Genomic DNA, 15530 nt, shown 5'->3' with positions numbered 1-15530 from the left:
TGATGCCAGTGAAGCTTTATGGCTTTGGTAGTTAGGGACCTCAATGCCCCTCGAGGTTCACGGGTCAGGCCACTCCCTAGTGCACCTGCAACGAGCACTCTTGTCGCCCACCACTTCCTCTCCCTCAGACCCTTTCATCAGGCAGGGCCCCACTTCCAGCTGCTCTGGGGCTCCTCGCTGCCAGAACCCACTCTGCCCACCCACATGGCAGGCCAGAGTGCCCAGGAATGGTCACCGCCCTGGGAGTAGCTGTTGATACCTGACTGATGGGAGGTGGTGCATTCAATCCCCCAGCTCCCTGTCCCCTGGGGCAGCACCCAGAAGTGTGCTCTGCAGTGGCTCCCAGAGGTCTCCTGAGGACATAGCTCAGCTCCCATGCTCTGTTCTCTCCATGGCAACGCACTTGATAACATGCCTTAATTGGCTACTCTCTCTCTGCTGTCTCAGCCTCCCTCCTCCACCTCCCTGGTGTCTCCTGGGGTCACATCCTACATAAACGACTTGCATGAGAGTCCTTGCCTCAGAGTCAGCTTCTAGAGATTTCTACTCAAGATACTAAATGGCCAGATGGCCACAGGCTACCCACTCTGGACCTTGGTTGTTTCTATCTGGAAAGGTAGGTAGATGACTGTCAGTCTCGAGGAGGACTTTTTTTTTTTTTTTGGATAGGGTATTATAGAGGTTGATCAGATCATTGATTTTTTTTTTTAACTTTTAAATCATTTTTTTCAATATAAAAGCAAAACATGACCATTATAAAATTTTGGAAAGTACAGAAAAATAAATTTAAAAAAATTAAAATTGCCCCAATCCTCCCACTCAAGGATATTTTCTTTGAAAGCAGAGGGTACACGGTGGTCCCTCAAACCCTAACATTCTGTATTTGAACTCTGGCTATGCAGAGGGACTACGATCCTGAGATTTCTGCAATCGCTCTGTTGCTGTGTAGATGTAGCTTGAAATAAACTTCTTGTACAGCATGAGGAGGAAATGTGGCTGCAGGGCCCTTATGTAACAGAATAGGAAACCCTGAGTGTAAACAGGGCTTTCTTTGTCAAGGAACGGAAATTGGTTGCCAACCAGTGCTTTCAAGTACAGACCAGGAGTTTGGGGAAACAAATAGAAAGTCATAGAATGTAGCAGAGAAAATTAGGAAATGAAAATCTATAGCCTCAGCATGAAGTTTATTTTAGATGACTGGACTTTCTCTGCAACTGCAAGGAAACAAAGGGCTAGTGCAGGACAAATCCAGTTAGAAAGATTGATTTCTGATCATAAGAAGACCTGCCGCGTGGATCACGAAGTCAGGCACAAGTGGGGCCTGGGTATATTGTTAATGCTAACTAAACACTTTTGCAAGAGCTGTGTCCATATAGGGAATTTGAAGCCAGGTAGAAACACCGTAAGAAGGCAACCCCAGGGAGTAACAGGAATAATAGCAGAATAAATTTGTGATGGTAGCCTAGAACTCAAGAGGCCTCTCAGTTTCCACCTTCTCTCTCTTTTAACACTCCTGCCAAAGGATGGGAGACTGCAGAGAGAGATATCGCCCATCCCATAGCCAACATCAAGGTCCCAGACCTGAGAGCGAGGCTATCTTAGACCCTTAGTCAAGCTGCAGGATGAGCAGGCAGCCATGTAAGCAACCCCGGGGAAGACCAGCAGAAGAAATGCTGAGCTAAGCCCAGCCCCCATTGCGGAATCTTAAGGACACAAAGTGGTGGTTACTTTAAGCCATTTAATTTTAAGTAGTTTCTCTACTTTCTTTACTTATTTATTTATTTTTCAAGATGGGGGTCTTGCTATGTTGCCCAGGCTAGTCTCAAACACCTGGGCTTTAGGGACCCTGCTGCCTCAGCCTCCTGAGTATATGGGGTTGTGGCTGTGCACTACTGTACCTGGCTATTGCACTTGGTTTCTTTATGGAAAAATAGGCAACTGATAGAGTGGGAAGACCAACGTGGCAAACAGAATGATGCCCAAAGATATCCATTCCCTAATCCCCTGGAACCTGCAAATATGTTGCATTACATGACAAAAGGGACTTTGCAGATGAAATTAAAGTTAAGGACTTAAAATAGAGAGATTATCCTATGTTATCTGGGTGGTTCCAATTTAATCATATGGTCCCTTGTAAGCAGAAAATTTTCTCCAGCTGGAGTCCGAGAGCTGTGGCAGAAGGAAAAGTCAAAGAGGTTCCAAGTGCAAGAAAGATTTCACCAGCTTTTGCTGGAGAAGGCCACATGGAAAGCATGACAAGTAAGGCAGGAAGCCTCTAAAAGCAAAGACTGGCTGTCAGCTCCCAACCAGCAAGGAAACTGGGACCTCACACCAACCAACCACAAGGAATTCAATTTGGCCGACAACCTGAATGAGCTTGGGAGGGGATCCATCCCCAGAGCTTCCAGAAGGGAACGCAGCCCTGCCAACACCTTGTTTGTGGCTTTGGGAGACCCTCAGCAGATTACCCAGTTGAGCCAGAGACTGGTCAGAGCCAGAGTCTGACCTACAGAACTGTGAGATAAGAAACGGATATTGCTTTAAGTCCTTAAATTTGTGGTCATTTGTTATAGCAACAACAGGAAACTTACGCCCTGACATGTAAAATAACACTGCAAGGCAAAGTGAGCACGTGGCCTTCAAGGAGTATGTCCCAAGCAATGGGCAGAAGCGGTAACAGCCACGTCTGCTGAAGAAAGTGCAGAAGGCAAGGTTCTCAGAGGAGGGTGCCTTGGGTCAGAGTCCCCTGGAAGCAGACCCTGAAACAAGGATTCCAATGCAAGTAGTGGTTGTAGGTGATGATCCTGGGGATACCAGTAAGGGAGTGAGAAAGTGAGGCAGCAAAAGGAAAGAAATCAATAAAGGTGAATTATCAAGCACGTTACCAATGCAGGCAGCTGGAGCTTTATCTTTCTGGGGCATGCTAGGAAACTGTAGATCATGCCTCAGAGCTACCATATTCAAGGGACAGGAGGGCCGGGCGCGGTGTCTCACACCTGTAATCCTAGCACTCTGGGAGGCCGAGGTGGCTGGATTGCTCGAGGTCAGGAGTTCAAAACCAGCCTGAGCAAGAGCGAGACCCCATTTCTACTATAAATAGAAAGAAATTAATTGGCCAACTAATATATATAGAAAAAATTAGCCGGGCATGATGGTGCATGCCTGTAGTCCCAGCTACTCGGGAGACTGAGGCAGGAGGATGGCTTGAGCCCAGGAGTTTGAGGTTGCTGTGAGCTAGGCTGACGCCACGGCACTCACTCTAGCCTGTGCAACAAAGTGAGATGCTGTCTAAAAAAATAAAAAAGGGACAGGAGGATTGGTGGAGGGCCTCTCTTGGGGGTGTTAAGCCCTGGCACTCTGGCCTGCCGAATAGCATATGGAGAACAGGCACCATCAGATTCAGAAAGTTCTCCAACTAAAGGTTGCAGGTGCTGGCAGTGGGAAGTCTGGCTGGTGTGCACTGAACAGGTAAGGTCGAGGGGATATGGGCACCCACAGCATTGGCTGCCAGGGGTGATGGTTTACCAGGCAAAGACCAGAGAAGGTGTTCCAGGCAGAGGGAAACAGGTATGCACCCAGAGGCAGAAAAACCACACAAAGAGTGTTGTGAAGTGGCTGGTGGGTCTGAGTTTGGAGTCAGACAAACAAGGATTTGAATCCTGACTCCAACTAGGCCTTACTAGTTGGCCTCCTTGGCCAAGTTACTCCACTGCTCTGAGCATCAGCTATACAATGAGAATTATACAGAGTACCTACTTCATTGGGTTGTCATAAGGATTAAATTAGATAATGTTTTTAAAAAGTATGGCTCCTGGTCAGCCCTCAGTAATGATATAAGTGCTGCTGCTGGTGGTGTGCCGCCTGTAGGCGAATGTTGACTAGTTGGCTGTGCCCGCAATGAAGTGCTTGGGGACAAGGAGTCCAGTGGGGTGTCAGGCTAGCAAGGTGGGTAGCAGGTTATGAGTTACCTTTGCCGTCTGTATTTTAAAATGTGGGCACGTTTTTAGGAAATGTGTAACCATAATCCGGGACTTTTCTTTTTTTATTTTTTGCACCCCCCACCCCCTAATCCGGGACTTCTGAACCTGGGGGTTCATAGATCCCAAAGAGTCTGGATAAAATTTAGGAGGTCCATATACTTGAATAGGAAAGGAATAATTTCTATTTTCACTAACATCTGACTGAAATTGACTTTTTCCTTCAGCGATGAATGCCAGCATCAAACCACAGTGATGTCAGTAGGAATTGTGACTTCATCATGAGTAAAAACATAAACAACCCCCCACCCCCGGCTATTTCCAGATTGCAGACAACTTCAAATATCATTTACACTCATCGCTACCGTGTTTTCCCCAAAGTAAGACAGGGTCTTATATTTATTTTTCCTCAAGAGGACACCCTAGGGCTTATTTTCAGGGTGTGTGTTATTTTCCCCTCAAAGCCTCAGCTTGCAGCACACACAGGATGGCCGGGACCTGATGGGGAGCCAACCTAGTTGGTGGGGCTGCCCGCACCTTTCCGGTCACCTCTGGGATAGTAGCTGTCACGATGGGGCAGATGAGAAGGGCTGCTCGTCTTCTTTACCCGCTCTGATACGAAATGCATGGGTTGTGCAGATGCGCTGCATAGCCACGCCCATCACTAGGTCTTATTTTTGGGGTAGGGCTTATTATTGCACAAATGCTTAGAAATCCTGCTAGGGCTTATTTTATGGGTAGGTCTTATTTTCGGGGAAACACGGTACTTCAAAATCATGGTTTTTAGACCTGTTTTTAGATTTTGATATTTAGTGAGCTAATAAAGAAACATATTTATGTCTGTATCAGATATTTGTTTTTCAAAATATTTTGTTAAGTACATTTCAGTATAATTGGTTTCCTTTGTATTACTATGTACAGCAATTTATTTAGGAATTTAAAAACATTACTCTAAGAACGGAGTCCACAAACTTCACCAGACCACCAAAGGGATCCATCCAAGAGAAACGGTAACAGGTAACAGGTGACACGCCGTTGGCTTTGTTGACTATGGTGTCTTCTAGGGGTCATGATCTGACTTGCAGCATGTACCCATTTATCTAATAACGAATTCCTCTAACTAAGGTCTCTGAGCAGAGCAGGCACCCAACCAAACTTGCATGCTGGGGGGATAAATGTACTTCACTGGTTCTAACTCCCTCTTCCGCCCCACTCATCCCAGGCAACAGGTGTGGCTCACCCTAACCCAGAGCCCCAGTGAGCATGGGCCAGGCTTCGTCAGGGCCAGATGTTGCTGTCTTCCTGGTAGGATGTGTGTGGGTGGAAAAAGCCCGCCCCCCCTTCAGATAGTACTCTTTTTCCCCCAGAGGCTGCACTGCTTAATAAACACTGCAAAAACAAAAATATTGATACACAATGCTCTGGGCCCAGGAGTACAAAAGAAGGTAGTCATGATGTGCTCTTTTTGGAAAAGCAGAATTTGAGCAGACCTTATTTAAAGATGTGATTATGAGGTGGGGACAGGAAATGGGGAGATGTAGGTCAAAGGATACAAAGTAGCAGATATATTCTGACATTCGCTCCTGTGGGGGGGAAAAAAGACACACTAGCAGATACATAGGATGAACAAGTCTAGAGATAATGTACAGCATGCCGAATATAGTTAAGAAAATTGTATTAGGGATTTTTGTTAAATCAGTAGATTTTAGCTGCTCTTGCCATAAAAATTAGTAACTATGTGAGATGGTAGATATGTTAATTTGGTCACTATGGAAACCATTTTACTTTTTTCTTTTTTTGAGACAAAGTTTTCCTGTGTTGCCCCAGCTAGAGTGCAGTGGCCTCATCACAGCTCACTGCAACCTCAAATTCCTGAGCTCAAAGCGATTCTCCTGCCTCAGCCTCCCTAGTAGCTGAGACTGCACAGGTGTGCGCCATGACGCCCAGGTAATTTTTTCTATTTTTAGTAGAGATAGGGTCTTGCTTTGGCTCTAGCTGGTGTTGAACTCCTGAGCTCAAGTGATCCTCCTGCCTCAGCCCCCCAGAGGGCTAGCATTACAGGCGTGAGCCACCGTGCACCATTTTTATTACCTATATGTATCCTAGAACATTATGTTGTAAACCTCAAAAGTACACAATAAAATCTACTTAAAAAATAAAAAGAATACAACTATTATGTACTTGTAATACTTAAAAAGAAAAAATAAAAGTAAATAAGTGATTGTTTTCATGGCAAAAATATTAGCATGAATACAAATTCCAGTTAGATTAAAAAGGAAGGAAGTCCTCATGCCAATAATCCCGAAACTGCCATCTTGGTGGGCCCAGTATAAGGACAAAGGTCCTTACAGGTGGAAGGACCACATAGGCCGTATCGTAGTTAAAGGGAGTGTCTCTTTTCCACTAGGACCAGAAAAGGCCTGGCCCTGCCTAGGGTATGTACTTGTCTTTGAATGAATCGCTACAGACCAGTGAAGGAAGACTGGGTCATGTTTGCACCCCTGGGTTCACGATTTGGCCCCATCAGCCTCATCAAATAGTGTGGAGTGTGTTAGGTTTCTACTGCTGCTGTAACAGTTTCCCACCAATTCAGTGGCTTGATATAACACACATTCATTCTCTTCCAGTTCCAGAGGTCAGAAACCTAAAATGGTTAACCCCTGGGCTAACATCAAGCTATTGGCTGGGATGCCTTCTTTTCTGGGGTCTCTATGAAAGAATCTCCTTCCTTGCCTTTTATGGGGACTGTCTGCATCTCTTGGCTTATGCCCTATTTCTCCAACTTCAAAACCAGCAACCTCATCATGCTGCTGTTTTTCTGGTTCTCATTCTTCTCTCTCCTTCTTCTGCTAATAAGGCCCTTTGCGATTACATTGGGTGAGCTGGATAATCCAGGATAATCTCCCCATCTCTGAGTCAGCTGATTAACAATCTTAATTCCTCCTGAAACCTTAATTCACCTTTGTCATGCAATCTAGCATATTCACAAGTTCCAGGGATTGTGGTGTGGATATCTTTGAGGGGATATTATTCTGCACACTGCATAGAACAAGCACAACTACGTTGAAATGGAGACAAAAGTATTTCCCCAAAGGAAATGATGTTGGGCAAACAAAAAGTGTATGTCCTCTACCACAACCTAAGATTTAAGGGCTGTGTGCACCCATCTTGGTGTACTTCATGTATGTTTTTATTAAGTATTTATAGCAGATGTTGGTGATGTCCCTGCAACCCACCTGATTTGAGGGCACCTTTGGTAGATAGATCTGGGCACTTTGCTAGCATTCTCTAACTAGCATACATGGAAACCCCTCTCTGCTTTCTCCAAGATAGTAAAAGGGTGCTGAGCCCAATGCAGGTGTAACTTGAAGGTGCAGGGGAATTAACACCCCCAGGAGCAACGTCCATCCAGTGGGGAGCAGGATCAGGGGTTCAAGGCCGCTGCCTCCTTTCCCTTCCAATGTGCTATCTCCATGGTCGCTCTGAAGGCCCTGGCAAGACTGAGCCTCAGTTGCCCACAGTGGTAACCAGCTCATGAACACACCTTGTGTTGGCTTCTCTCCCTTTTCTATCTCATTCTCATTCCCTGCTTCTGTTACCTGGGATCACCTCCCAAATAAACTACTTGCACCCACATCCTTCTTTCAGGTTTTGCTTCGGGGGAAACCAAACTAGAGAGCACATATCATGGATGTTTTATGGAGAGTTAGTGATATGGCTGTGTGCACAGTGGAACCCAGACAGTATGCACCAGTACAGCTTGTTTGCAGGCATCAGTCTGATGGGCTAGTGTCTGTTCAGTCGGCTGGTGCCCATGCCAACAAGTCATCTCTCACTAATGAGGTCTGTCACCACAGTAACATAAATGACCATCCCTGCCACATCCTTCTTGGCTGGTTATGAGGTTCTAGCTTAAGACATGTGGCTAAGGAATATAAATATCATAAGATGCAATCCCATTGGGTCATGTGCTAAAAGGTCTGTGTACCTAAAACAGGGAGGCAAGGTTGTCTAAGGTCACCCTTTTTTTTTCTTTCAGTTCAGGCTGAGGTTAGGGTTGTTTATTTGAGTTCTGGCAATAACCCTGGGGATTTATTTAGGTGCTGAGGGAAACATGAGGACAGTGTACTCTAGAAACATTGTGCTCTAAGCCACGGAGGACAGCAGGCACGAGCCCTGAGAAAAACATAAGGGCCTTGACATGGACTCAACAAATGCCTGATGACTTTTGAAGGGCGTCACACATTCTTTGTTGGTTAATGGGGACATCATTTAACTTATGAAGTAGAGGGAGGTCAGGTAGAAGGCAAAGGTGCAAATCTCAAGAGGACTCTTGTCATCTGAGTGGTACAACACTGCCCCTCCCCTCATGCAGCATGTGGAATTCTCTTATGAAATCTTGCCCCCTGCCCCTGGTGCTGGCAGAGAGCTGGGATTGGGGTCCAGTGCTCTGAGCCTCCTGGCAGCCCCGCTTCCCAGTGTCGGAGAAGCTGACTCTGAGATGAAGACTTGCATGTAGGAAGTCTACTGGGGAGTGCTTGCAGGGACAACACCTCTGAGGGAGTCAGGAAAGGAGGATTGGGCAGATGGGGTATTGGAGCTGTGTTGCTGTCTCCATATGGGCCTCAGCTGATTCCCGGACCTGGAGTGGCCGGCCCTTCAGAGTTGGCCTGAACTGAGGCAACCAGTCATTAGACACAGGCTACTCCCAGGAAGGACTTGTAGCCTTGGTCAAGGTATAACCTACCAGAGGCCAACCCTGCTAGCAGTTGGGGTGGGTGGTGAGTGTCTTGGTCCCAAAGAGGAGATCTTGGCAAGGCACCACCCTCTCCCACAGTCACCCTGGTCTCTCAAAGGTGCTCACATCCCACCCTCACCTTCAATGACCGTCAGCCTTCTCTGGAAATATGAAGAGGTACTTTTACCTTGTAAAGGCTGAGTGCTGGCTACACACACACACACACAAACTCATGGAAAATAAAAACAAATTTGCATCTCAATAAGTTACCCTGCCCCACAGTAGAGCATTGTAGAGCCTTCAAAGCACTTTCATAGATATGGTCCTTTTTTTTTTTTTTGGAGACAGAGTCTCACTTTGTTGCTCAGGCTAGAGTGAGTGCCATGGCGTCAGCCTAGCTCACAGCAACCTCAAACTGCTGGGCTCAGGCAATTCTCCTGCCTCAGCCTCCCAAGTAGCTGGGACTACAGGCACATGCCACCATGTCCGGATAATTTTTTCTATATATTTTTAGTTGGCCAATTAATTTCTTTCTATTTTTAGTAGCTCGCTGGCAAGGACTTAGAGGGGGAGAAGGAAGACGTGGAGAGAATGGAAGACGCACCTGCCAGTGGGAATGCATGGGAGGCAAACCCAGAGCAGGAGGCGGAGGAGGAGGCAGAGGGAGAGGAGGAGGAAGGACATGGCGATGAAGAGGAGGAGGCAGAGCTGAGACAGCTATAGGCAAACGGGCAGCTGGATGACTCAGATGGCAAGACAGAAGAAAAGGAAAAGTTAAACAGAAAACGAGAGGCCACCATGACATAGTCACCTTCACTTCTGGTCTCAGCGTCTAAACTGGTCACCTTCAAGAGGAGAGGCCCGCCTATGCCCACGGGCCACCAAAGCCAGTGCCACTCGCTGCTGGCATGGACTTGGGCTTGCCAGCACCCACCAAAACCACCACATGAATTTGCAACAGGGAAGGAAAAAAGAACTAGAAATTCCAAGGCCCTGCTTTTTACCTTAAAGTACTTTGAAAAGGAAATTTTTTTTGCATTTTTAATTTACATTTTATATTTTTGTACATATTGTTAGAGGTCAGCCACACTTAACGATCTCGGAAGACCGAATGAGCCTTTGGAGTGCCCTCTGCCCTACTTCTGTCTTGATTTGTTCATTATAATCTTAAAGGAATTAAAAACAAAACAAAATAACAAGCTCCCAAAAAGAAAAGCAAAACAATAAAAAATCTTATTTTGAGCATCCCATTAAGTTTTTGTGTGTATGTATTCAGTTGTGCTCTCAGTGGTTGGTTTGTATGAGATGGTTAAAACGGCCAAAGATGAAAGGTTTCTTTTTTCCTCTTTTTTTTTTTTTATTTTTGTCTGTGAAGTTGCTGTTTGTTTTTAAATGTTTTGGCTTGTTTGATGTATATGTGAAACAGTGTTGTTCAACAATTAACTGGAATTTTATTTTGCTGACTTATTTTTTAACAATAAAAAATAGTTATAATAATAGATAACAAGGCTAGTCCAAGTGTAATTGTAAGAGTTGTCACCCTCCTCCCATAGATATGGAAGGGAAATACTGAGAGTGGGTTATATGTAATAGAGGGAATGGCCTCAAAAATAAGGCAAAAATATTTTCTGTCTCTTTAAACATCTTCCACTCATTTTTGAGAACTAAAACCTGCATCCCTGCCCCAGGCCATTGGTTGGGAGGGGCAGGGTAAGTCCTTTGTTATCTGTGCAACAGGAGATGGCTCAGCCTGGACCTGGTAAAGGGAGGTCCTGGGTGGAGGTCATGAGATTATCTTCAGCTTGGGATCGTCAGAATTATCTACCGTAGTTGAACAGTAATTGCCTGAAGCTGAGAACCCATCCTTTAAAAGCTGTGGATTTCTGATTATTATTATTAGGACCATGGGATTCTATTCTTTTTTAAAATTTTATTTTATTCTTCATAGTAGTCTAGGAAACCATGGCATTTCAGACAGGAGTCTCCATCCTCCTCCTTTGCTGGCAAAGTAACAAAAGTTCTCTTTCCTTCCCCTCAAATCACTTGTTCTCATTCTTCTAAGTGGCCGAGCTTTTGGAAACACAGTGGTGTTTACAACTAATTGATTACAACCAGTTACAGATTCCTTCTCCACTCCCACTGCTTCACTTGACTAGCTTTAAAATAAAATAAAATAAAATAAAATAAAAAATTTAAACGTATAAATAACAATTATAATACACTTGCCAGACATCATTCCAGGTCCTCTATCAATGTTGATTCATTTATCCTCATAACAACTCCATGATGTAGACAGATGCAAAAACAGAGGCACAGAGAGGTTAAGTAACTCACCCAAGCTCACCTAGCCAGCAGGCATCTCCATGGCCAATTCAGAAGTCATGACCTTGTATAGAAGCATCTCAGAATTAGCACATGGCTGTCAGAGACCCCTGAGTTCTAAAGGACAAAAAAACATTCTCTTCTCTTTTCATTGTGAGCTTCCTAAATTGCAGATGTATAGATCTTTTCTGTAGTTCAATTTCTGAACCTGTTTTTTACTCTGGGGTTAAGGAGAAAGCTGTTCTCTCCACTTCTTTCAACTCTAGGTAAATCCCTTGCATGGTAGAATTTTCTCACACTCAGTTGTCCCTGTTCCCTTGTTTGATTCCATCTCCTCTTTTTAACTGCCCTTTGTTCCTTTGTTATGCCTCTATCTCTTGTCTAAGAGTTTTTAAGAGAGTGTTATTTGTCTTGAGAGTGGTTTAACTCTGCAGACAGGAACGTCATGAAGTGGACCAGAACACAACTGCAGTGCCATTTGGTTGTTGGAGTTGAGCAATTTTGTGCAGGTTGTGAACTGCATAAAGGTGTGGGTATCACTATATCTTTCTTTAGCATCTTCATTGGAGCATAAGAATACTCGTTGAATTGTAGACTAAGCATGACTAAGCATGTGAGGAACAAAGTCACCAAAGTAAGACTGGCTGTGTGAGTGTCCTAGACAAGGCTTAGGTACGCTAGGGTCACAGTTTGCCTTCATTCATATTCAACAAGTGAGCATTGAGGCTCTCAGTGCTCTGTGCTGGGTGCTTGGCTACACCTGGAATGATTCGACAGGGATTATTGTATATGGTCAGTATTAAAGTATATGGTCAGTCAACTTGTCATTCCATTCAGTAAGCACAGTGTTTGGAATTGCCTGGGATTTGAAGAAACAAAGACAAATAAAGCCAGGAGCTTTCCCGGAGGAATTTACAGCCTAAAAAGGAAGGCAGATAAAGTAACAGGTAGGAAGCTGATGCCATGATTCAGAAACATTAAGATCCTGCATCTTCCATGGGACCTAAGGAAGATTGAAAATCAAGTAAACCTTTGTTTCCCTCTTTACAATGTTGATAATCTGTATCTAAAAGTCTTGGCTAAATGCCCTTCTGGTTGATAAGTAATCATATTTTCTTTCTTAAACTAAGCCATAGCCTAGCTGCCTTCTCCCCTTTATATTAATATCTAGGGCTATTTAGAAATAAATGGGAAACAAAGGAAGAAGAGAGAAAGCCTAATCTAATAGCACACTGACCTGCAAGTTAACGAAGAGGAGATTCTTTTTTATTTTTATTTTTTAGTTTGCTTTTTTTTCCTTTTACCTTGTGCTAATTTACATCTGTAAGATTTGCTAGTTGATTTCTACTGTCATTCTTTTTTTTCGAGACAGAGTCTCACTTTGTTGCCCAGGCTACAGTGAGTGCTGTGGCGTCAGCCTGGCTCACAGCAACCTCAAACTCCTGGGCTCAAGCGATCCTCCTGCCTCAGCCTCCCAAGTAGCTGGGACTACAGGCATGCGCCACCATGCCCGGCTAATTTTTTGTATATATATTTTTAGTTGGTCAATTAATTTATTTCTATTTTTGGTAGAGACGGGGTCTTGCTCAGGCTGGTTTCGAACTCCTGACCTTGAGCAATCCGCCCGCCTCGGCCTCCCAAAGTGCTAGGATTACAGGCGTGAGCCACCACGCCCGGCTAAAAGATTTTTAAAGGTCTCTATCATGCCAAAAAACATTATTTAAAAAATGTTGTTGTAAATTTTAAAGAAAAACACATGCAATTCAATTCACTAAAAGGGCTTTTAAGAAACTAAAATTTAGAATGAGCAGTTCAAACTATTAAATATAACGGTACTGTGCATGTGGCTTTACCAGAACCATATTCACTCTACACCTTACTAAATATTCACTGTCTTTCTCTGCTTCTCATTCTCTGCAAGCAGGCAATACCCACTAGGTGAGCCTTCTGCACACGGCCCTACACCCCCCATGTGAGCCTTCTGCACACCCCCGAAGCCCCCTACATGAGCCCTCTGCCCACAGGCTGACACCCACCACGTGAGCCCTCTGCATACGGCCCACCACATGCCCCGTGAGCCCTCTGCACACGGCCTGACCCCCCATCCGCCACATGAACCCTCTGCACACGGCCCAACCCCCCCCATGTGAGCCCTCTGCATACGGCCCACCACCTGCCCCGTGAGCCCTCTGCACACAGCCTGACCCCCCATCCGCCACATGAACCCTCTGCACATTGCCCAACCCCCCCCATGTGAGCCCTCTGCACACGGCCCAACCCCCCCATGTGAGCCCTCTGCACACGGCCCAACCCCCCCCATGTGAGCCCTCTGCACACGGCCCAAAACCCCCCATGTGAGTCCTCTGCACATGGCCCAAAACCCCCCCATGTGACCCTCTGCACACAGCCCTAAATCCCCCCACATGAGACCTCTGCACATGGCCCGAAATCTCCCCACGTGACCCTCGGCACATGGCCTGACACCCCCATGTGAGACCTCTGCACATGACCTGATACCCCCATGTGAGCCCTCTGCACACGGCCCAAAACCCCCACATGAGCCCTCTGCCCACCGGCTGACACCCACAACGTGAGCCCTCTACATACGGCATATGGCCCACCACCTGCCACGTGAGCCCTCTGCACCCGGCCTGACACTCCCACATGAGTCCTCTGTACATGGTCCAAAATCCCCCCATGTGACTCTCTGCACACAGCCCGAAATCCCCCCACGTGAGCCCTCTGCACATGCCCTGACACCCCCATGTGAGCCCTCTGCACATGGACTGAAATCCCCCTACATGAGCCCTCTGCCCACAGGCTGACACCCACCACGTGAGCCCTATGCATACGGCCCACCACCTGCCCCATGAGCCCTCTGCACACGGCCCCAAACCCCCCACATGAGACCTCCGCACACGGCCTGAAACCCCCCACATGAGCCCTATGCATACAGCCCACCACCTGCCCCATGAGCCCTCTGCACACGGCCCCAAACCCCCCACATGAGACCTCCGCACACAGCCTGAAACCCCCCACGTGAGCCCTCTGCACACGGCCCGAAACCCCCCACATGAGCCCTCTGCACACGGCCTGACACCCCCATGTGAGCCCTCTGCACATGGCCTGACAGCCCCATGTGAGCCCTCTCTGTACATGGCCCGAAATCCCCCCACGTGAGCCCTCTGCACCTGGCCCCAAACCTCCACGTGAGACCTCTGCACATGGACTGAAATCCCCCTACATGAGCCCTCTGCACCTGGCCCCAAACCCCCACGTGAGACTTCTGCACATGGACCGAAATCCCCCTACATGAGCCCTCTGTCCACAGGCTGACACCCACCACATGAGCCCTCTGCATACAGCCAAAACCCCCCACGTGAGCCCTCTGCACATGGCCCAAAATCCCCCGTGAGCCCTCTGCACACAGCCCAACACCCCCACGTGAGCCCTCTGCACACGGCCCGACACCCCCACGTGAGCCCTCTGCACACGGCCCGACACCCCCACGTGAGCCCTCTGCACACGGCCCGACACCCCCACGTGAGCCCTCTGCACACGGCCCGACACCCCCACGTGAGTCCTCTGCACACGGCCCGACACCCCCACGTGAGCCCTCTGCACACGGCCCGACACCCCCACGTGAGCCCTCTGCACATGGCCCGACACCCCCACGTGAGTCCTCTGCACACGGCCCAAAATCCCCCCACGTGAGCCCTCTGCACACGGCCCGACACCCCACATGTGAGCCCTCTGCACATGGCCCGAAACCCCACATGTGAGCCCTCTATCCACAGGCAGACACCGGCACATGAGCCCTCTGCACATGGCCCAACACCCCCACGTGAGCCCTCTGCACATGGCCCAACACCCCCACGTGAGTCCTCTGCACACGGCCCAACACCCCCACGTGAGCCCTCTGCACACGGCCCGACACCCCCACGTGAGTCCTCTGCACACGGCCCGACACCCCCCCACGTGAGCCCTCTGCACACGGCCCAAAATCCCCCCACGTGAGCCCTCTGCACACGGCCCGACACCCCACATGTGAGCCCTCTGCACATGGCCCGAAACCCCACATGTGAACCCTCTATCCACAGGCAGACACCGGCACATGAGCCCTCTGCACACGGCCCGACACCCCCACGTGAGCCCTCTGCACACGGCCCAACACCCCCACGTGAGCCCTCTGCACACGGCCCAACACCCCCACGTGAGTCCTCTGCACACGGCCCAAAATCCCCCCACGTGAGCCCTCTGCACACGGCCCGACACCCCACATGTGAGCCCTCTGCACATGGCCCGAAATCCCACATGTGAGCCCTCTATCCACAGGCAGACACCGGCACATGAGCCCTCTGCACATGGCCCAACACCCCCTACGTGAGCCCTCAAACAGAGATTCTTTCTCTGAATTCCAAGGATTTTCCCAGAATACAAAACCTTTCGTTGTTATATTCACAGTGATTTTACATTCACGTCAATATAGTCAC

The 15530-nt window shown here is 47.6% G+C and overlaps 1 protein-coding gene across 1 annotated transcript in view; it reads left to right on the top strand.

Annotated features, from left to right (window-relative positions):
- The window catches only part of LOC142876870 (uncharacterized), a 59044-nt gene extending 48962 nt beyond the window's left edge, over window positions 1-10082 (top strand). Inside the window, exon 2 of the mRNA XM_076010945.1 lies at window positions 9259-10082. The gene's annotated coding sequence lies outside the window, so the exon portion shown is untranslated. The remainder of the gene's footprint in view (window positions 1-9258) is intronic.
- The last annotated feature ends 5448 nt before the right edge of the window (window positions 10083-15530 follow it).

This window comes from Microcebus murinus, chromosome 16, assembly GCF_040939455.1.
Source record: "Microcebus murinus isolate Inina chromosome 16, M.murinus_Inina_mat1.0, whole genome shotgun sequence".
Lineage (NCBI taxonomy): Eukaryota > Metazoa > Chordata > Mammalia > Primates > Cheirogaleidae > Microcebus > Microcebus murinus.
Note: the sequence above shows the minus strand (reverse complement) of the source record. Positions and strands in the feature narration are given on the sequence as shown.